General features: G+C 36.9%; 1 protein-coding gene across 4 annotated transcripts in view; it reads left to right on the top strand.

The window, feature by feature from the left end:
• LOC145663300 (uncharacterized) overlaps nucleotides 1-23828 on the top strand; it is a 76566-nt gene that overhangs the window by 23376 nt on the left and 29362 nt on the right. The window contains exon 2 of one of the 4 annotated variants that reach the window (XM_081729621.1): nucleotides 9315-9566. The exons of the other annotated variants lie outside the window; for them this stretch is intronic. The gene's annotated coding sequence lies outside the window, so the exon portion shown is untranslated. The remainder of the gene's footprint in view (nucleotides 1-9314; nucleotides 9567-23828) is intronic. 4 annotated transcript variants of the gene reach the window in all.

Below are 23828 nucleotides of genomic sequence, written 5' to 3'. Positions count from 1 at the left end.
CTGCATCTATCTCCGTCGGTGTTCCCACTGGAAGCTGTGTGTCCACCATTTCGGCCAGTAGTCGTCTGTACATGTTCCAGTTGGTAGTGTTCTCCTGCTGTAGTTGGTCTACAGGTGTGTAGTGCCTGATGGCTACGGTTGTTACCACTGGAATATTATCCGACTGTAGCGGGGCCGCGGTGGCTCAGTGGTAGAGCGTTCACCTCTGGTTCTTGGTGTCCCGGGTTCAATCCCAGCCGCTAAGTGAACTATCTGGCGGGCATACACCGTGTGCGTGGGTTTTCTTGGGGTTCTCCCGTTTCCTCACACTTTCTTCATTCCATTTCATTCATTTCTCATCTTCACCGTCTCCTTTCGCCTAACCGACATAACCGTCGGACGTAAAACTTGAGGATTTAATTTCATTTTTTTTATCCGACTGTAGCGCATTGATGACATTTGGTCCCTCCAGGATTGCTACGTTGGCTGTCAGTCATATCCTGTATATCAGGCAGGTTCCCGTTCTTCGGATAGAAGGTGGGCTCCGTGGGTGCTGCAGGTATGAGGTCTATTTCTCTCAGCGCTCGCTGAAGTGCTCTTCCGTTAACGTTGGACACAGCCGAGATCAGGCGCATCGGTCCCTCCGGTGAGTGCAGAGTTAGGCCCGTTGCTTCTATTGACTAAATGGCTGGCAGTGGGAGTGGATCGTGTGGGATCTGTCTCTTGATGAAGACTGCCGTGCCACCTTTGATGCCTGGTCGATCGGTTCTGTAGACAAAGTAATTCCTAATGTGGAAGATGTCGCGAGGCTTGAGCCAGGTCTCGTTGACGAGCGCGACGTCGACGCTCTCCCTGGTCAGGAAGTTTGTAAACTCGTCCTGTTCGGTTTTGATGCCATCTGCATTTCAACAGACCAGTCTGATGTCCCGGTTGATTCTGGTTTTAGTGGGATCCATCATCGATGAGTGCGGGAACAACTTCCACGATGGCGGTCATTTCGGAGACTTGGTCTCTGGCGTCATTGATCTTGTGCAGTCCAGACTTGAGCGTGTCGAGAAACTTCTCAACGTTCAATCCGGTCAGGAGATTCATTCTCTTTCAGGGTGGTGACCAGGGAGTTTTCCACTGTTGCGTTCATGTAGTAGGAAGAAAATTGATTCCAGTATTCGTAAAATTCTAAAAGAAAACGTGAGTTCCCACCAATGTTTGTAGTGATTGGCCGATTGAATTGAATCTGTTGAATTGTTCATTCTACGAAAAGACTAAAATGATGTTAGTAAACAATCCGATGATGCTTTTACAGAACGTGATGCAGTGCGTTGGTTTCAATCTTTTAAGTGTGACATTGCAAAACTTTGAAAATTCATCAATAGTGCAACAACACACTAACCTGGACCAAACTAACCTTAATCGAAATCAAGTTCGAAACATCCATGTGAGATTAAAGTGTGATCCCAATGTACAAGATGATGTTAAATTCACGTGTACCGGTAATGCAAGCAAACCTAACTACAGAGATGGAAGTCAAAATGATCGGCGAAGAGAAGATTGGATTGACAGAAAGAGAAAGAATTCAAACAAAAATTATCCTCCTGACAACAATGTGGTTACTTCTAAGAAGCAGAACAGAGATACATCGGATGCTCCGAGGGAGTCTTCGTGGAATAGAAACCGTGGTAGGACAAATTACCGTGAATCTTGTGGAAAGAACAAGTACAGTTCTGTTAGAAGACATGACATTTCTTCACCAGTAAAACGAATGAGAACCTAATTCTACCGATAAAGTAATCGAACCTAATCCTCATAGCAACAGTAATAGTAATCGTGTAATTGAACCTAATCATAGTGTAGTACGATTACTCACACGTAGGAAGCAGATAATCGTTAGATTTAATGTCCTTCGAATTGGATTTCGTAGAAATTCCATAGATGGCAGTAGTAAACAAAGAACGGTGGAAGTAAAGAACACGCAAGACTGTATTCCGGTTTATGATTTTCAATGCAACTTGAATGAATTCATTGGTCATGTAACTTAAGCTAAAATTACGACGTCCGAGAAAACCGTATTTCATTGATTTTAGCTTTATTTCGCTTTAAATATTGTTATGATTTTGTTTGTTATTTGTACTTCATTTGAATTCTATGACTATAATTCATTCGTTTGGAATTGCTACTTTGTAGCGCATCCTTCAAAATATACTAGAAATCGGTGGATGGAATTAATTAAGACTTTCGTTCCATCTGGGATTCTAACTAAAATTAATGTAGGTGATGTATAACAAATGGTACTTAATCTTAAAAAAAAAAAAAAAAAACGAAGAGCTTTATTGATATATAGCTTGTTAAGTTGAGTTTTAATTTGTAACAATTAAATCTGTAAATTCATATTTATTGTGATAATTTCTCTATTCGTGTAAATGTATGTTTTAGTGTTCTATGTTGTTCTTAATATTATCAATGTTTACACTTTCCTTTTGTAGTTCTTTAATATATTTATGTTATGATTATTTCTTGTTTAAAACAATGAGATTTTGTGCATAATATTGAAGCTGTAGCAAATGAACAGTACATTGCAAGTTAAAAGAATAAAACAATGTAATGTCTTATGAGTTATTCCAGTCTCGTAACATACATCTTTGTCATTCTTCTTCTCAATTTTGCTGGAATAATTTTGATTTTGTTAACGAACATCTTTATGGCTAAAACGGACTTAGAGTAAGATATAGAGACCGTACTTCTGACGTGTCCTATTCATATAAATATTAATATTGATATAAAAATAAATATAATGTATATGGATTGTGATATGAAATGTAATTTGTATATACGGGGGGGGGTATTTAAAAATTGCAAATAATATTTGTGTAAAAAAACTAACGGTCCAGGATTCTTTTTCTTTTAATTGTTAATCAAATAAAAGAAAAGTCCGTCAATTAGTGCGCCATAATATACAACGATAATTCTTTTTTCTTGTAATTTTGGGCAATATTAGATTTCTAAATGTGCACAAGACAGTTTTAGTAGTAGTAGGAGAAGAAGACGCAAATAAAATAATCATCATTGAAGTAATATTATATATCTTTAATGTATATAATTAAATGTTTTTGTGTAACTAAGGACGACGGGTTGATCGTCGTCGTAGCAACAAAAAATATAAACAAAGTGGTACTGGAAGCCATCTTATGATAATGTAAGTTTTGAATGTTCGAGGTGTCTCACCTTTAAAGATCCAAATAGTGGAATAAAAAATAATATTTGTGTAATCTTATGTGGCTCAATTATAGTTATAAGAACCAGTGACTTAGAATATAACGTTTGTTCGTTGTTATAAGAGATCGTTACCTCCTGTTAACAGGCCGTCAAAACCGACGTCAGAATGCAACTCTACTCCAGCGAGATTTCCGAACAGCAACGGGACGCACAATATCCACTCAAACGGTCCGCAATCGCCTTCGAGAAGTTGCTTCTACGCACGTAGACCTATGATGTGTGTCCCACTAACTGCACGGAACCGTGTTGATCGAAAAGTGTGGGCGGAGGAACATCGTGGGTGGAGACGCAATGAATAAGGCAATGTTTTGTTCTCTGACGAGTCTCGATTCAGTGTGGAGCCTGATAATCGACATGTTTTCATCTGGAGAGAGTGTGGAAGACGAAACAATCCCATGTTTGTGCGAGAAAGATCCAAGTATCATGGTGGTAGCCTGATGGTGTGGGCAGGAATCAGCATTGGTGGGCGTAATGAGCTCCACATCATACGTAATGGCTCTTTGACGACTCTTAGGTATAGGGACGAGATCCTGCAACCTCTTGTTCTTCCTTATACTGATGCCATTGGTGATTCGTTCCTTTTCATGGATGACAATGCTCGTCCTCACAGAGCCCGGTTAGTGGATGAGATGCTGGATGCTGAAGTATCGCTCGAATGAAGTGGCCAGCATGCTCTCCGGATCTCAATTCAATTGAGCATATCTGGGACATGCTTGGCAGACGAATTGCCGTTAGGCCAGTACCTCCAACAACCATTCCAGAGCTGGAAGTCGCTCTTCTGGATGAGTAGCACAACACCTCCAGGAACTCATTGATAATCTGATTGAATCCATGCCACGCAAGTGCGAGGCTGTTCGATGTGATCATACGCCATATTAAGGAACAATCAATGTTGCTTTTCTGCTTGTTTGTGAGTAGTTCGAAAGGTGCACACATATCCATGTTCTTTCGTGAGCCATGTGAACATGGTTTTCCGTGCTCCAACACCAGCATGTGCCTAATTTTTCTAGTGTATCTTAAAGCATTTCTTCTTGTATGATATATGTGAGTCAAACAGAAGCTTATCCATACAGTATCTTAAAGTCTTGTGTGCTATTTCAGCTGATTCCCTAATTTTTTGAGCAGTGTAGATAGTGTATCAGTACCATTCTGAAGAAGGGCTGATGCCTCCTCTACTTCGTTAGTGTTTCTGGACTGAAGCGTAAATTTTGTTAAGGGTCTCATAATAACTGAATATGAATAACGTAAAGTTCTTAAGGGGCTGGACTACTAAAAATGATACAAAAGCTAACCATTTTTCTTTTGCTCGTTTTTCGTAAGTAAAAAGAGATAATGAAATGCAACTTACCACAATAATAGACAATGTTATTCTACACCCGAAAATACGAATTAGAAGAATTTTCAGTGTTGCTATCCATAGAAATTACAGTATAGCTAGAATATGAATTACTCAAAAATCTAGGTTAAGACAGCGAGTAGGACAATGAACTCAACGGTAATTGATAACTTATCATGCTGTCTTGCTTTCTTGTTTACTACTTTTAAAATAGTATTTGTATTTATTTTGTAATAAACAAAAAGTTATTAAAATTAAATATTAATATTCTTAGAAGATTTCGTAATGTTCAGAAGGTAAACATGAAAAAGTGCCAAGATAGAAGTCAAGAATACACTTTAACAATAACATACATGAGTCCATTTATATTGTTACTGTGAATTTGTGCCTGTAATTAGAGTAATTCGAAGCTAATTGCAGGCTTTTTATGTAACGGCATACGATACTGCCATCTGTTTGCCAAATCGGGAAAGCCATATTTCTCGCGGAAGGATATATCATCTCGCGCAGGTCGTCTGCTTTCGCTTTATGCGGGTGGTGCAAAGTGGCGGTCGGCGCCAAACTCGATTTGAGAGTGGAGAGCTGAGAGCGGGAATTGAGAAGAGTAAATCGTAAACCATGCCACCAGAAAGGAAGAAAGAAAGATTGTTTTTGTCTGCCAAAAGAAAAAAAAAAAAACAACGAAGAGAAAATTTATTAAACTGGCATAAAGAACAGAAGCAAAAAAGGCAAATATATTCTATAATACTTTTTTGTTTTCTTATTAAAGACTAAATATTTTTTCAACTTTGTAGACAATTTTTACCGCTAACAAACAAATGTTAGATATTTGTTTTATTCAATTTTATGTGTACGTTTGTTGGGTGAGAGCGGAATCTGGGACCTAATAGTTACCATTTACTATACTTTGTTATGTCCCTCATGTTCTCCTCCTCCTGGCTAAAGGTTTCGTATTACCAGTGTAAATTTGCCCGTATTCTCTATCTCTTGTTTTCATTTTCGCTGCTTTTCCAGTTTGTTATTCTCTATCAGTATAGTCCTGCCCTTCGTGTTTCTTTACTTTCTTTGCGCCTGTTATTCGATTCAATCTTATTATTATTATTATTATTATTATTATTATTATTAGAAGAAGAAGATTGAATACTGTGTAAAGTAGCGTCAATATAATGTCGTAACTATAATTTAGTGATAGTAATTCTGTCATCAGATCGTAATATTACAATAAGCTCCCAGTTTTTCTTTCTGGAACCCAATATTTTTTACAAGGAAAATATATCAACAATTGAGGAGCTAACTTTCAAAAGGGAATATATCCATTTTGATCGTTCAGTGAGCACATTTTTGTGTTTTCTGGTTCGTTTCTCAGATGCCTATCGATTTGACAACTGTCAATGACATTCCCATTGAATTAGGCTTATTACAAACCCAAATAGATCCATTTCAAAGAAATGATTGTATATGTCGAATTTGACAAATGAACCAAGAAAAAAATGTATGTAATCACTGAACGACCCAACTGGATACGTATCCTTTTGAAAGTAACCTTTCCAATTATTATTTCCGTTCAAGTTGCTATTACTAGTACAGGTGACGTAAGTTTCACAGTTTCTGCTTTCCTTATCGATGAGAGAATGCCATCACAGTTCATTGCTTTCCGCAATCAAATTTTAAATTATTTGAATGTAATCAGAGTAATCTTTCATGTTCTTTAAAGCCTTATTAGATTGAGGAACTTACTTTCGATAAACAAAAAAACAAATACGGATTTTATAATCGATTTTCTCCCGAAAGATGTTAAAAAAAAATCAAGGGGATAAATAAAAGGGAAACCAAAAAATGTCGCCTTTGCAAAAGGAATCAAGCTGTAGTACACTCCCTGGTGAGTCCCTAAAACCTTTAGAGTCTACGTTGATAACAATAAAATGTTGAGTTGTACTAGATTTATTGAACGGTCGATTTGTACGAAGTGTCCGACTTAATATTTAACTTTGAATAATTTGTTTCCATTTCCCCATACTAATTTCTAATATTTTCAATTCTTTAAAGCAGGTTTCAATCACAAAAAATGCTAGTAAGCCGTACCGTTGCGAACTGCCAGAAAAAAAGAGCTGATTATTGTTATTATTGTTATTTTGTTAGTGTGGAATATCTCTCTTCCTCTATGCGAAGAACCTCCTGTGAGTGCTCAGCGTCTGGTATCTGCCCGAAGCAGTTATGTAGGTTGTCTTCGAAAAACCGTGATTATCCGCACCAATTCAGTCTTCGCAGATATAATTTTATTTGTATTTATTATTATTATTATTATTATTATTATTATTATTATTATTATTATTATTATTATTATATTATTATTGCCTGTAAAACATTTTCCCCGCAGTAAAGAGGGAAAAAGAAAATGAGCTATGCTTCAAACATCCAATTAAAAAGGGCGATGTGATGATTTCGAGAGCAATATGAATCCATTTACATTGTTCTTCCATTCATTGCAGGTGAATGACCTTGACATCTCTTTCTAAAGCGAACGGAAGGGAAATTGTCCTTCTCAGTCATCTTCCTTTCCATTCCCCGCTTCCTTCTCAAATTTCACCGAGCAATTGCCAACAAAGCCACCCTCTGTTTACCCTCTGATAAAGCTGGCAGGTTCCAGGAACACAAACCCTGACAAGAACATAATATCAACCATCCTCCCCACTTCTTAATTTTATATATATATATATATATATATATATATATATATATATATATATATAGGGGCGGATCCAAGGGGGGCTATAGCACCCCCCTTCACGCTCAGGTATACACAGGATAAAATGGGCTTCAATCCTGCTTTATACTGGATAAAACTGCAAACTATGGTTTAGCTCCTCCCTTGATCATATCTTGGATCCGCCACTGTGTATATATATATAATCTTGTATATGTGCCTATGTGTGTATGCTTCTTCGACAGGCAATTATTATCCTCCATCATTATGTTCTGCCGCTGATTCTCGGTTTCAAAAAATGAGAGGTAGAGAGTGAATCGTTAGCTTCAAAAATGCATTACTAATTTTACTACTAGCCTTCAATAGTTATCCACATACTCCTCTCCTTTTCTTCATGTGAAGATTTGTAATAGTGCGTTTGCGTTACTGCGCTCTCGCTTTCTGCGAACCTTGAGCCTTGCCCACAGCTGTTGGACAACCCTTTCCAACATTGACATAATTTATTTGATATTTTCGTGAGGTATTGGATGTATTTGCTTTGTTGCAACCACAAAAAGAAATGAAAATGAAAGCGGAATACCTTCATTCTTCTTCCAGAAAGGTGAATCTTATTGTTATTTTTTCATTAAAATTTAACTTTTAAAAAGCCCAAAATTTCCCTGGCAAGGAGGCTGCGGTACATCTGTATTTGGAATAAAGAAAATGGGACGAGGACGGAAGAATCCTGAGAAAACCCACATTTACCGTATTTGTCCACCGTAATCCCCACTGGGCGAGAGCTGGGATTGAAGTAGGGAATGCTAGATGTGAGCGCTCTACTAATGGGCCACCTTGGCCCCAGGTATATTTTGAATAATCTATAATAAACAAGTTATCTGCTGTAATTTCATAATCAGTTGTAGTCGATTATAAGGATAGTGTGTACGATGAGTATTTTCCAGCTGGCGTGACAATATACTCAGCAATATAACATTCATTTAATAACCAGAAAAAAAAACACTTGACGATTAAAGGGCACAAAAGATAGAAGTGTGTGTAGTAGAAATGAAATGAAGTGAAATATCAACTTTAACTTCTCATGATTGTTTTATTAAAATGTAAATGTATATAGTAAGCACAAGGAATTTGTGATTACACTGACAAACAAAATACTATTTAACAATGTTCTTGTTTATTTTAACAATAAAACTGCATTTTATTTTAGATTCTCTAAGGCAGCGTTTCCCAACCTTTTTCAACTTGCGGCACACTACGTGTGTTACCTGGATTTTCGCGGCACACTTATAGATATTATTATTTGTAAATATAAAACACAGTGGTATTTTTGTGATTATTGATCTCCTCCCAGAGAAGAAAGCTCTTTCACTGTTTTTCCCCCTTGGTAAATCATTATGCTTACTTTTCATTCTAATTTAAAGATAGAAAACAATTGCAATGAAATATTGGACTTGGGTTTTTAAAAATACGCTTTCTGTTTAAAAACTATATCCAACCTTTTACTAAGAAGGAAGATCACTAAATAACGAACAAACAAACAAATCTCTTTTACTTTTAAAACACAAATGTAGGTAATTTGTCGAAGGATTGAATGATATTTTAAATTTTCAAGTTACGAAATAGTCTGCAACAATAAAGAAGCAATAATGGTCATAACAATGATAAATATTTTTTCAACATTAGAAATGTACAGAACAGTAACCCGGTATGAAACTTAAAATTGTAGATTCATAGTAGAGGTTCATAGTAATGTGAAATACAAATATACATTTTTCCTTACGTTTTGCAATTTGATTGCTATAAAATTAATAATTTTGTTTCGATTCCTCGCTGCACGCCAGCGATCCATTCGCGGCACACCGGTTGGGAAACCCTGCTCTAAGGTCAATTACATACGATGCTGTGAGCCCATCATTTAGAAAATTATTTTTTATTTGACGTCTCAAGCTTGCATATTTATGTATTGTTTAAAAGGTCTACATAAAAATGTTAACACTTTCTTATATATTATGTATAATTCGTTTTCAGGCTTGTATTATTGGTTTGCGAACAAAGAAGATCTTATTCATTGGAATCAGGAACAAATATTGTTGTGTGTGTGCTCGTGCTTTAGCTCTGGGGAAGAAAGTTGGTGATCATCTATGCTTCAAGAATTGGACAGAAAGTTCAACTGCAATGGAATCGGACATAATTTTGGAAGGGTTTCGTAGAAGTGTGGAAATGCATGGATTGAAGTATTCACGTCTAATCAGAGACGGAGATAGCAGTGTGTATAAGAAGGTAATGGATGCTATGCCTTATGGTCCAATGTTGTTAATTGAGAAAGTCAAGTGTAAAAACCACATACTTAGAAATTATTGTAATAAATTGAAATGGATAGCCTTAAACAGCAAGGTTGGAAATCTACGCACGCGAAGTATACTTCGACAAAGACTTCAAAGGTTAAGATATGCAGTTATCGAGGCCATTAAATATCGATCCCAACAACTAGACTTGTCGGAAAGATAAAGAGCAGATGAACTACGGGAAGACATACTAAATGGTCCAACTCATGTATTTGGTGAACATAGGAAATGTAATGAGAGAGGTTATTTCTGTGACGGAAGTAAGGATGATGAGGAAAATTTAGTTCCTCTCCTGACAGAATGTGGAATATATGAACAGATTATGAGTGCGCTGCATCGAGTTACTTTTCATTCGGTCAGCCTAATTCATAATGTGAACACAAATTTAGCAGAAACTTACTACGCTCTCGTCGCAAAGTTTATTGGTGGTAAGCGAATCAATTTTGCTAATCGAGGATCATATAACGCAAGATGTGAAGCTGCTGTTACATCTTATAATACCCGGGGAGAACTACATAGATATGTTCAGAAGACAATGCTGGAAGAGAGTCCAGGTGTTCACACTAAGAAATTTGTACGGAAGAAATATATACGTCCACGCAAGAGGAAGCTAAATTTTAGCAACGAATTCCATACAAAAAGGCTGTGTCAACGTGTAACAGATGCAGGACCTGATGAACATTACGGAGCACTTTCACAGGAACCTGATACGAGTCCAGTTGAATATGCTCATAGAAAAGAACAATTTATGAAAGACCTGTATTTAAATGAAGATCAGAGACATGAATTACAAATGAAAACAATTGGTCAAAGTCGCTGTCAGCTTTGGGGACAAGAACGCTTGAAAAGGCTTACAGCTTCAACGTTCGGCAGAATTTGCAAAATGAAATCGACGATTTCTTGCCAAAGTATAATAAAATCCCTTTTATACTTTGACAATACCAGAATCGCTGCAATGATGTACGATATTGAGAAGGAGCTGTTTGCTGTAGAGCAGTTCGAGGCAGAATATGGAAGGAAGGTAAATCCTTGCGGATTATTCGTTGATGCCGAGAAGTGCTATTTAGGCGCAAGCCCAGATGGTATTATTGGAGATGATTCTGTATTAGAAGTAAAATGTCCGTCTTCAGCAAGCTCCATGACACCAGAAGAGGCAGTAAGAACCAAAAAGGTTACATTTTGCACGATAAATCCTGACGGTAGCATGTGTCTTAAAGACAATGACAACTTCATGTACCAGGTTCAAGGACAGTTACATATGACTCGCCGAGATTGTTACTTTGTCTTTTGGACACCAAAAGGAATGCTGGTGCAACAAATTTCTTCGTAGTGACAAGTTCTGGGAAGAAAAAATGGAACAACAACTTCAGAAATTTTATATGGAATGCTTGCTTCCTGAAATTATCGATCCTCGCCGTACAAGGAACTTAAAAATTCGAGATCCCCAGTACATTATTGATGCTAAGCAGGGCCGTGCCGTGAAAAATCAGCGCCCGGAGCGAGAGTATACGATGGCGCCCCCATATATGTATTCCAAGCAATTTTTCCTATCTTTTTTCCTTTATTCTCCCGAATTTTTCGCCCCCTTACTTCGGCGCCCGGGGCCATCATCCCGCTCACCCCCCCACGGCACGGCCCTGATGCTAAGAATAAGAAATAAAAAAAAAACACAAAAAGAGTAGAAGTATGTATATATAATATTGCATTCTGTAGAAAGTACGTTGTGTGTATGTAGAATTAAGTTTTCTGTAGTCAATTGTGTAGAAAAGATACTATTAAAGGCGTAAGTACCTTTTGAAACGCTATAATATTTTAGTCGAAATACGTTGTTGTAGTGTTACTGAAATTCTGTGTTTTTTATTTATTGCATGTGTGTAACTTTTTTGTATTGTCTTCACATATTTACATGAAGACTTTATAAAGTATTTATTTTAAAATTGTAAGCGAGAGCTTCTGTAAATTTGCATTGAATATTCGGGTTCCATAGGCCATAGAGTTAGTTATATTCAATGCTTGGATTATTTTTAATTTTATGGTGCATTAATTATTATATTTCATGTATGCTTTATGCTAAATTATTTGTTGAAGTTACTAAAGTTTTTGATGTCAAACAGAAAATATTAGTAAAGTAAAAAATAGTGGTCAGATTTAATGTTATTTTATGTACTATTATTGTTCGTCCTTCATTTATTCATTTTTTTAAAAATCAATCAAAAGTATAGTATATATCGTACGCAATTGATCAAACTCATCTAATGAAATATCAAGTTCAACGTCCCACGGTTATGCACCAAGGGTAAGGGAAACGGTGATGAAAAATGAATGAAACGGTGGAATGAAGAATGAAGAAAGTGGGAGGAAACGAGAGAACCCCGAGAAATCCCACACAAACGGGCACGCACCACAAAGCTCCCTTGGCGAGCGCTGGATCTCACCAAGTACCACACGCACCAGTGTGAACGCTCTACCACTGAGTACCGCGGCCCCAAACCCATCTAATACTGACTAAACTTGACATGGTACTTTAGCTTGACGAGAATAGTGTGTATGTAATATTATGGTGTGCAATGCGTTGGCTTTCAAGTTATGGGTCACCGAAGTTGAAATTTTGACTTAGTTAAATTAATTATGTTGTTGTTTCAGTATCTACTTATAATGAAGCTGTTAAAATCGATGAGGGACGATATTTCTTCTGAATAGCATTTTTTTTTTTTTTTTTTTTTTGCATTGTGTAAAAGTTGCATTCGTGAAAAATGTGTTTGTTTACGTCTAGAATTAAGTTTCCTGTCGTAATTACGTAGAAATGTTAGTATTGTTTAAAGATATCTGCAACTTTCTAAAGACTAAAATATTTTAGTAGGAATTTTGAACTTCTGGTACTCATTTCTTATCTTTTGTTTCATTAACTTTTATGTATATTTTGTTTTATGATTTGGGGTTGTATCGTCTCGAAAAGATGTGAAAGTGATGTCTCGTTTCGGAAAGTTATCTTTTTCTATTGAAAGAATTCTGTCCGTCTAGAATATGGTAATGAAAAGTCTGTCTCGTCTGGTCTCGTAGGGAACATCGTGCTATATAGTGTTAGTAGAAATTTTTGGTACGCTAATATGCCAATTGTTGATAGCTCCTGATTTACATGCAGTATTTTATATAATGTTTGACAATAAATATTTAGGTATAAGAACAGTTGACGTGTAGAAACAAACTATAAAAGAGGGAAAGAAAATCAATCCCAATTGAAAAAATGGAAAAGTACTGTAATTACATCCACGGTGCTTATAACGGAAAATACCTTTTTTTTTTTTTTTTTGAAAATTATATCGTTCATTTCTTAGAGCGGGTTGAAAATTGCTACTGAAGAATAGACAAATAGGTTCAACAAACAAACTTTATATAAAAAGGATATTCTATATGTAAATAACAAAACATCTGTAGAAACTGGAAATGTCTTCGTGTAACTCCTTTCAAAAATATGTCCTTTTCTTAGAATTATAAATATGCTAGTAGAATGCCTTTCTTTGCATCTACCAGGTCAGACAACACTGCTCCCGCCAGCAAACCCACAGTTCCAGCATGATACGCCAGGTGACATCACCGAATGAAAAATGTCGGATGTAAGGCGAACAATCTTTTGTATATCCCTTTGTGTGTGCTTCAGTGTGTATTATACAAATTTCGTGGCTGTATGCTGAATGATTATAAATACGTTGGTAATAACAATGGAAAAACATTGAATCAACCTACGTATCCCTTGAAGTGGGATTACTCAAAACTCCGTCTTAGTCTGCATAGAGAACATTCAACAAAATTTAATCTTTCTAAGGCAGGCCTGCAATTAGGGGCCAGCCCCCTAATTTTTTTTGGCTCCCCCAAACCACAATGCATCCGTATGATGTTGATGCAAAGAGATCTAGAATTGTTACGATTGCCCCCCCCTAGCATATTTATGTCCCCCCAAACTTTAGTGGCTGTTTACTAGTCTGTTCTAAAGTATTGAATCAGAAAATTCGGTGTTATCCAAAGTCTATCTAGAATCTGAGGACAACATCTATATCAATTATCTGTACTAAACCGAACTGTTTCGGGGATCTGACGCCGAAAGAAGTGCTATGGCGCTTTCCCCCCACAGAGCAATTCTATAACATTGTCTTCTTCTAAACCTAGGGAGGTTCACTCACAACATGTACAAAATTTTAAGTACCATGCCTGACATAATATGGGAGAACAAAAAAGTTTTCCCTTTAGAGGTTGAATTTCGCGAAATCCCGTCTTTTAAAAGTCAGGGGTGCTTTTCTAGTTATCGCACCAAATCCAATATTCAAGCACCCTCATCTAATTAGAATCTCAGTCTCCTTGAGAAAATGGGAATTTTATATATTGCATATGGAATCTCACACAGTTAATAATGGCGTTAAACACCTCGCCAGCTTCTAATGTTCTCACATGCTGTCGCCAAGGAACTTTGATCATTCCTTCTCAATCTTACCACTTATTAGAGTTGATGAACTTGATTGACTTTCTTACATCTCGGTTGTTTTTGAGCGAATAATAGTACCGTAATACAGACACACAAAAAAAGTGGTCTGTTCCAAAGATAAGATCTATGTATTCTTATGCTTATTGACGCGATCTGACGAGATGTATTGACACGATTATATTATATCTATCACTCTTGCTGTAATTTTTCTCATCCATGTATTCCTTTTTCTGTATCTGCGAGTTATTGAATAAAGTTGAGAGAATTATTGATGTACAGAAAGAAATTAGCTATTAAAATTTATTAGCAGTATATTATATTCTTATACGACTGCAAACTTGAACCCTGAACCAGTGTCGGACTGCCAAGTTAAGAGCCCTTGGCGCGGGTCCGTAAAAGTCCCATATATATATATATATATATATATATATATATATATATATATATATATATATATATGTGTGTGTGTGTGTGTGTGTGTGTGTGTGTGTAAACTTAACAGATCAGTTGCAAAGCATGATAAGTGACAAAAATCATATTTTCTGTATTGAATAAATATATAGTACAAAACTGATCGCAAAAAATGTTACAATAATACTGAAACAATCAAACGTAATCGTGAAGTTAATTCAGTTACTTTCACAGTTTCGACTCAAAGAAAGCATTTGCGATCGCGAAAATTCTTTCAAGACCTACAGGGCCAGCCCCTCGTGATCCCTGTGGGGCTCCTTGGGCCCTTGGTAATCGCCAAGTAGTCAACGTGGCCAGTCCAGCACTGCCCTGAACCCAAAGCACTAATCTACATCCAAATAATTACGCAAAATACACATATACGCACACACAAAAAGAAACATAACTACAAGACAATACACTTCAAATTCAATGGATATCCACGGGAAACAGAAGAGAGGTTTTCTGATGTCCTTCTAAAAACGTAAAAAGAAGAAGAAAAAGAAAAACAACCCCAAAGGCGAGGCAATAAGTCCCTTTCCACCGCTGTGCCTTATGTGTTCTCCTTCCCTTTTCCTTCTCCTCCCCTTCCCTTTCTTTGCTTCCCGATGTGCTTTCAATAATGAACTGAAGGCCACTGATATGGGAGGAACCGCGGTAGGAGGAACTATTTTTTTCTTGCGCATCCTTGCCATTTCATCAGTAGCGGTGCGTCCCATGTGCAGTTTAACTTTTCTTTTTGTCGATAGATGTCTCACAAGAGAGTGTGCTGAAATCCTATCTGTGATCCATCGCCTTAATGAATCAAATCTTGAACATCAACGCGTGGGACAAAGTTTCTTTAATGAATGTGAATACGTTGAAAACAGTTCACATCTTTTGGTGCTCTAGCTGAAAAACACATCGAGTCTCTCAATTATGTAATAAAAGTTTTTGTTTTCCTGCACAGATGATACAGCGTCGTTCAGGACTAAGTTCAAATTATGTGTAGCACAGTGAACAAACTTAGCGCTCTTTTGTTTTTCTTGAATACTTGTTTTTAAGACCTTATAAATGCCAAACATATTAGCCGCAGGTCATACCCTTGGCCTCGACATTTTGACAATGAAAGTCCATTTTCCTGCAACATTTTCAGAATTTCTGTTTCTAACCCAACAGCCGTATGATCGGTAATATTTTTGAATCCTGAGAAACTCTCATTAATTTTGATTCCTAAGGGTTTTCCAGATGGATCCCTCTCAGTAGTAACATGTCAATATATTTGACTTAACTGGTCCTTCTTAGTAATATCTCGAGAAATATCCATAATTATAGAGAAAAACTGCGCAGATTTTATATCATTTAATATGTCGTCTTTTACTTTTTTGGACAGAAGTTCGATTATTTCGTTTTCAATTTTTGGACTAAGATAGTTCTTAGATGACTTTGACACGCTGATAAGTTGCTCCAAAACAGGGTCATATTTAGCCAATAATTCTATAATGGATAAAGAATTCCCACTATGTCCTTTACGTATTTCTTCTCTATGACCTCGAAATGCTAGGTTGGACGCTGCTACTGTAAGAGTAACAATAACAATAGATCAATGATTTGTTTCACTTATTCACTTCCTATTTTACTTCTGATTCCATATGTTCGTCTATTGTTTCTTTTCTTTCCCACGTATTGAATATAACGCACGCATTTATATGAGATTTGCTACTTTCATGCTTTACTGTTTTCTTTGATAACCCGTGCCAATCACGAATTCCTCTTACCCAACCTAACTGAAAACCTGTCAAACTACGATCTGCAAACAACCAACACGGTTGCCAATACGAAAAATCTCCTTTCACTGAAAAGCAAAGCCCATCTCTAATAATTTTGAAGCCACTCTTTGTTGTTTTTTCGTGGTAATTTTTTGGAGAATGATCTATTAATCTGTTCTGGATCTTTAGGAAACGGTCCTTGTGATCTACATGGTCCATGATGAGCAATGTATTCCTTGGTTTCATTATCTAAATTATCCTGATAGTCATCACGATCAAAATAAAATTCTTTTGCATTATTTGATTATTCTAAATTTAGGTTGTTATTAGCGTAGGAGCGGTTTCAGGAACAGTAGAGTTGGTACTACTAGTGGTAGCAGCAGTAGTAACAGTAGTAGACATACTAATAGTAGTAGCAGTAGTAATAGTACTAGACATAGTAATAGTAGTAGTAGTAATAGTAATAGTAGATGAAGAATCAGTTTCGGTGGGAGCGGTATCCACATTTCTGGTAAAAAGTTAATCAATTTTGACCAGTTTTGTAATGGACTTTTCAACTTCTTTTCGTTTCTTTCTTTTTTGAGCACGACTCAAATGTTCATACTTTGGCTTAAATGGTTTCATGTTTTATAAAATACAAGATACTCAGTTCACTAAAAGCGAGGGAAGTAACAAAACTAAGAAGTGACTATAGGCCTTCTCCGGACTGAAGTTCACTATAACAGATATATATTAAATAAAAATGTAAGAAAGACCATTGATATACAGGAACCGTTCTACAACACTCACAGAAAAATTAACTGACACCACACCAATATATTCTATGTACACATCGTTAAACTCATTCGCTGAGCCATCACCTTTAAGAATTAAAAAAAAAAAAAAAAACGCTCTTTGTGGGGATAATGAAACTAAACACCACATCACAACACTAGAAATCAAACTGCCAAAAATTGTGTTGGTACTTATGTGGGTGACTGTACATATCATCGTGATAAAGATATAGCTTACATTCATAAACGAGAAAGAATACAGCAGTGTTTGTTGGCGCATTGATTGACATGTTTACATAAAGAAACAAACAATGTAAGTTGAACTGAATATAATTATAGGGCTACGTGTTCTTTCTGTTAATTTTTTTTAACAAAGAAGACATTTTCAGCACGTTACAGTCAGCAGCAAAAGTATTTACCCTTTCGAGTGCTAAGATGATTTTTTAAATTGATGTTAGAATGGATGAATTTTCACCCAGAGCATATTTTTCATTTCTAAAGTAAATAATGTTGTTCAGGGAAATGGATATTCCGTTTCAGCTCACTTTTTTTTTTTTTTTTTTTTTTTTTTTTGGCATTTGCTTCGCGGCGGGCCCGCAAACTCTGCCCCTCCCCGTACTGCAGGCCCTGCGGGCTTCTCAGTTACGCCACTATATATGAGAGGAAATGAGTATTATTTGAAATGTGTTTACAGGAACTGGACACCCTTCGAAATTCCTATGGAGCAACTGCAATTTTGAACTCTCCTTGCGGGGGGCCATGCCTATGTGCCTATTACGGATCTGTAGAAAAAACAAAATGTCATTATGACAATTTTTATAACTGTAAGATTTTGTTCTCGCAACTTTAATGTGTTTTGTGTACATTATGCTAATTTTCCTGCATACTGACAATTTTGGTCAGAAAATACCACTATATTTAATGTTTGAGATGACTCCTTATTAGGGATGTAATATACTGACAGGACGTTCACCCCTGCTCGAAAGCAACGTGGTTTGACCGCATGCGAACTTGAGATAGCGCACCTTTGATACACAAGATCCGGGGCTTGATATCTAGTGGAAAGCGTTGAAATTGGACGCATTACGACGATTCGGATTCCACCAGTGCTGAAACGAACGCTAAACTCAAATTCAACCAACCAAATAAACAAACTTTTCTTAATTTTAGATTTGCAAGTCTTACTGTTTTAAAGAGAAGTGATTGTGAGGAAGTCTTTTGAAAGATAGAACCTAAAAATTAGTAGGAAGAAAACGGAATTCACATTGAACGGAGAAGGAAATTGGGAGATAAGACTATCAGAAGAACGATTGGATGAAGTAATTTTTAATTAGGCTCAATTGTTTTCAACAATGGTGATTTAGACGTGGAAATAACCCATAGAATGCAAAAGGGATGTCGAATTGGAAGAAAGCATGTGGTGCTCCGTGTTACTGTAGAATCATAGTAAAGAACAAATGAATGGTTTATAGAACAGTGGTTATGCCAGCGGTGATATAAGGGGCAATACTTGATCAATAAGGAAAGCATAGGAAAGCAGATAGAATTTTATCGAAATAAGAATGCTGCGCTGAATATAAGGCATAACAAGAAGAGACAAAGTAATGAATGACTAAGAGAAGCAACCAAATTTATATAGATATCTAAGAAGATCCAGGAAGTAGACTGCAGTAGTACGGCCAACTAATGAAAAGAACAAACGACTATGTGATCAGAGGAGCGATGACAATGAAAGTGGATGGAAAGAGAGATAGAGGAACACTAAGAAGGAAATGGATACCTCAGGGGGTAGGAGTCCGGGACAGAACTTTATAGAGAGAACTTAACAGAAACGTCGACACGTATGTTCGAGAAGATGGAGAGACAGAATACTAAGTTAAAACTTTATAACACGGCCTTCTCGCAAGTTTATGATCTCTATGGACTAATAGCTACAACACTTATTTTTGCAGTAGTCTTGGATTAGATCTTTATTAAAATTAGATCAAACTCCGATGTATCGAGTACTTCAGATCGGATCCCATTATAAAGATGTAGCTGGAATCAATGGCGCACACAGAGGAGGTTAGGGATTTAATTCCTCTTGAGCAACATGTTATGGAAAATTTTACATTATTAGCATTTAATGGAAAAAAGTCCAAAGATGAGAAGTCTACCAATCGACAGATCTCATTAAAGGGAACAAATTGATAAGGGTGAGTGTAAATCCTCATGCCTAGTTTCCGTGAAAGCCGAGAAAAATAACTTGTAAACCTAAACTTTTATCATCTATTAAGAACTTCAGCTCTAGATGACAATGCGTTTGAAAGCTCATGTGTGAAAATATTAACTGTGCCTATATCAACGGCTCGGCTATCGCTGACAAATCTTTCAGCAGAGTTTGCAACGTATCCGGAATGCCTGTATACGGTTTGCCTATAATCTCAAACGATCAAATCATTTAACTCCATATTACAGAAAGCTGGGCCTTTTGAAACTTGCCGATAGACGTGGTTTGCATCGTCTCACACTTCTCTTTAAGACTTTGCGCTTTCAACAACCTTCCTACTTATTTCAACGATTGCAACCACTAAATGCTTACCACGACCACAATACAAGATCAGGTGTAAATAAACTGCTTTCTCTTCCCCCACATTCGTCAAAATTCTACTCGAATGCGTTCTTTGCATCCACTATCCGTGCGTGGAATGACCTTCCATCCAACACAAGACATTCTCAGTCCATCAACCTATTTAAGAAGTCGGTTGAGCAGATCCTCCATAAGTCTACTAAGCAGAGGCTTACTAATATCCGAAAAAAAATGCTGGTTTTTATACTTCCTACCTTTTATTTCTATTGTTCGCTAAATGTATGTGATTATATTATGTAGTTATTTGAAGTAATTTAAGTAATCTATGTGTGCATGTGATGTGATGCGCGCGCGCGCGCGTGTGTGTGTGTGTACGTTTGATTGGGAGTGTTTTATATATTTTATTATTTTTATTGTATTACTAATTATGATACTATTGTATTGCATGGTCAAGTGGGAGACAAGGCAGGAGCCTTAACTTCGCCATGTAAAATAAGACTAAATAAATAAATCGAATAATAACACTACTGAGAAGATGACTTGGAGACTCATCATTGGACTACAATGCATGAGGATTTCTGTTGAAGGAGAAAAGTTTCGTAAATGAAGAATTTTTAATTCAAGTTCTTGATCAGTATGCACACAAAAGATAAAGACGGATCAGTTAGGTTTAAATTAGGAGAGCTTTTGCAAGAATTATTGCATAGCTCAATATTTTTTAAGGTGTAAATAGTTTTGTGACTGGTTACTCTAATTCGAATTAATCTAAGGAAGCTTTAGGTATTAGGCTTAGTATAAACTAAAATTTATTTCATCTTTGCTATTCATTAAGAAAAATTTTCGAGATATAATAATAATAATAATAATATTATAATAATAATAAAAGAATATTATTTACCTGGTATGAATGAGAAAAACCCAGCAAAAACTCACTCAGGGTATCTGGCCTGAGAAGTGTTGTCTTTTCGATCGAGTGTCCCCAGGGGAATCGAATCTCGGACCACTGCATCAAAGATGAGCACTCTTTCACTTCTTTTTAAAAGTTAACTGATTAACCGAACATTCCTCAGTAACTTCATTTCTCTAATTACCATTATTGTATCTAATTTCACTTTTTAACACTCTACTTTTCATTGGACGCAACAGGTATATGAATACACATGTCGAAGACACAGTTAACATTCCAATAATACATTCCCATCAGAAGTCAAACTAGACTATGTGGACCTTCACTAGCGACCGCGGGCCTGTTTTCTACCGCAAAAATGTTCCATACCGAGTCATTATAATGCTTATTTATAAAAAGAAAGTTTACGAAAGGAATTTACTCTAGATAAAAGCTACGGCTTCTCACTTCCAGATGACATCAAAGTGTCCCAATTCAATACAAAAGCTGTTAACCCAGTACCGTCCATAACATTTCTTTCACTTGGAAGATTTTATTTAGCGATAAGATGACACCAGTCCACCACGCTCTGGAATTACTCGCCCTCCCCTCGCTGTCCCTATAGCCCTTTCGCGATGTACCCGCACGATTGTGCTGGTTGTGCTGGTACCAACTACAATCACTAATAATTATACATTTTTTGTTGTACATTTTATTTCTTCGCCCGGGGACGACTCACTAAAATTTTGCGGGTTACATGAGTCGTACAGATGCGTGAATCCCATACGAGAGTGCGTATTTTCTTTGTTTGCGGTAGAAGTTTGGTGGGGATTTATAAAGGTGCTAAAAGTTTTTCCATGAGGAACGGGATAGAGGAGAGTTTAAACTGCATTTGTAGTTTGTAAACCCCCTATACAGCTGGAAATGATTCGGTGGTTAAACAGGTTTCAAATGTTTCTTCGGATGTAGCAACACATTGTTTAAGAATACGCAATTCAATATCACAAACCAAACGTGTGTCTTCGCGGATGTGTAGAGAACAAACACGCTTCGTCGCGAGAGACCTCAGTTCGTTCTCGGTAGAGGCTTATATAATTCGGAACGCACGTTAGGCTGTAATAAAATAATAGTTCCTAATAATAATTATAATTTCGAGTTACGATATACCTAATCTATCCACCACCTATTGAAAGCTGCGGTGGCTTAGTGGTAGAGTGCTCATCTGTGTTGCGTGGGGTCTCTGGCTCGATCCCAGTCCTCACCAACTGAGCTATATGTTTGACAAGCACTGTGTGCGTGGACTGTCTCGGAATTATGTTTTCTCCTACTTCCTGCATTCCAGCATTTCATTGATTATCATCCCCATCTCCCACTCCTTTGCATAGGAGCATAAATGTGGATCGTTAAATTCCAAGTTGATATTTGTAATTTGCGTGTTTCTTTTCTTTCCCTTTCTTTTTTTCATTTTTTATTAAATACACGTCGGAAAGGAAGTGGCCACTCTATCAACGCTCTATGACCCTTCCCTCTGGTCTAGTCGCTAGCGGTATTCTTCATGTGAAGAATAAGACTTCCTGTGGAAGAATATTAAAACTAAAACTCAAATTATGGTGATTCAAATTGTATTTGAAATTCTAGATCCAAGTCTAATAGTCTATAATCTCGATACTGGAAAGAGACGCTAAACTGCAACCAACAATCTGTGATTTAAGGTGATAGTGACTCCACCAAGTGACTTTAAGAGAACCCACCTTAGAGCAACCCAGAGGCTAATCTAGAAGGTAAAAACTGGGCGGGGGGGGGGGGCAGCTAGAACCCAGATTATTATAGATATATTATGAGCTCACTCTAAGCTTTTAAAAATATAGAAATAAAGCTTAAAATTTTTGTCACTCAAAAAACTGGGGACTAGGCTCCCCAGGCTAGATCTGCCACAGGAGCAACCTACTTAGATAGGAAATATTTTCTATCTTTACTAACAAAATATTTTTAAAAATTTGCTTTGAATATCCAACCCAAGAGGATAAAAAACCCTCTATATCCCAAATACGCATAAAAATCAAACTCTACAGGCTTTCCTGTTCAGATGGATATTAAATATTTGCCATCACGTTTAATGCTCACTAAACATCACACTCACAATTCACAAAAAACTGCAAGAAATTTTTAGTTTCGATTCTCGTCTGCAGACGATTAATACCTTTTTCAGTTCGAAACGAGATGAGAAACAATAAACTTCGTGAGGGACTCGAATTCACCCAGGTCCTAGATCTCAAGCACTGCTTTATTGTTATATGATTCATAGGGTAAAAGTATAAATTGATAAAGTAGACCATTTATCAACGTTTAAAGATACGCAAGTCTTATATAGTATACTTGAATAATAAATATGGCTTAAATATTGTTACCTAGGTACATCATTGTTACCTATTCGGTTCAAAATCTCTTGTCGTCGCGAATTCTGTCGAGGAATTTGAAGCTTAAAATATATAAAACGATAATCATGCCTGTTGTTCTGTATGGTTGCGAAACATGGTCGCTTACTCTGAGGGAAGAACATAGACTGAAAGTATTTGAGAACAGGATCCTGAGAAAAATATTCGGACCCAAGAGGAACGAGAATGGGGAATGGCGGAAGCTTCATAACGAGGAACTACATAGTTTATACGGTTTACCCAGCATTGGGTCGTCAAGTCTAGGAGGCTTAGGTGGGCAGGTCATGTAGTTAGAATGGAAGAAAGTAGAAACTCTTTCAGTCTTGACTGGTAGACCCATAGGAAAACGACTATTAGGAAGACCTAGGCGCAGATGGGAGGATAATATTAAGATGGATCTCGCAGAGATAGGAATACAAAGTAGAAACTGGATGCAATTAGCTAAGGATAGAAGTCAGTGGAGAGCTTTTGTGAACGCGGCACTGAACCTCCGGGTTCCATAGGCCATAGAGTTAGTTAGTTAGGTAGGTAGGTACATCATACGCTTCCTGAACGTGAACCTTTCTGACACGAAAAGATTCTCATAACTTCTAGATAAATTAAGAAACAAAATCAGGGCATAACCTTTAGTTGATTTTGAGTTGAACGTCTCGTTCAGCAGCGAGGCTATACGAGACGGAACCTGCTGATTAATCTGGAATCCGAACCACATGAGACCCCGCCAGGAATCTAACCCGGATCTCCCATGCCAAAGGCGCGAACCTTAACCGCTTGAATGAAATTGATAAAGTTTAAGTGTAAGTTTACGAGAACGAGAAAAGTTTATCTAGAATGGAGACTAGACAAGAAAAAATCTTTG

The sequence above is a fragment of the Thermobia domestica genome, chromosome 1 (assembly GCF_964235325.1).
Source record: "Thermobia domestica chromosome 1, izTheDome1.hap1.1, whole genome shotgun sequence".
Taxonomy (NCBI): Eukaryota; Metazoa; Arthropoda; class Insecta; order Zygentoma; family Lepismatidae; genus Thermobia; species Thermobia domestica.
The sequence above is the reverse complement of the archived record's forward strand: the minus strand, read 5'-3'. Positions and strand labels throughout refer to the sequence as shown.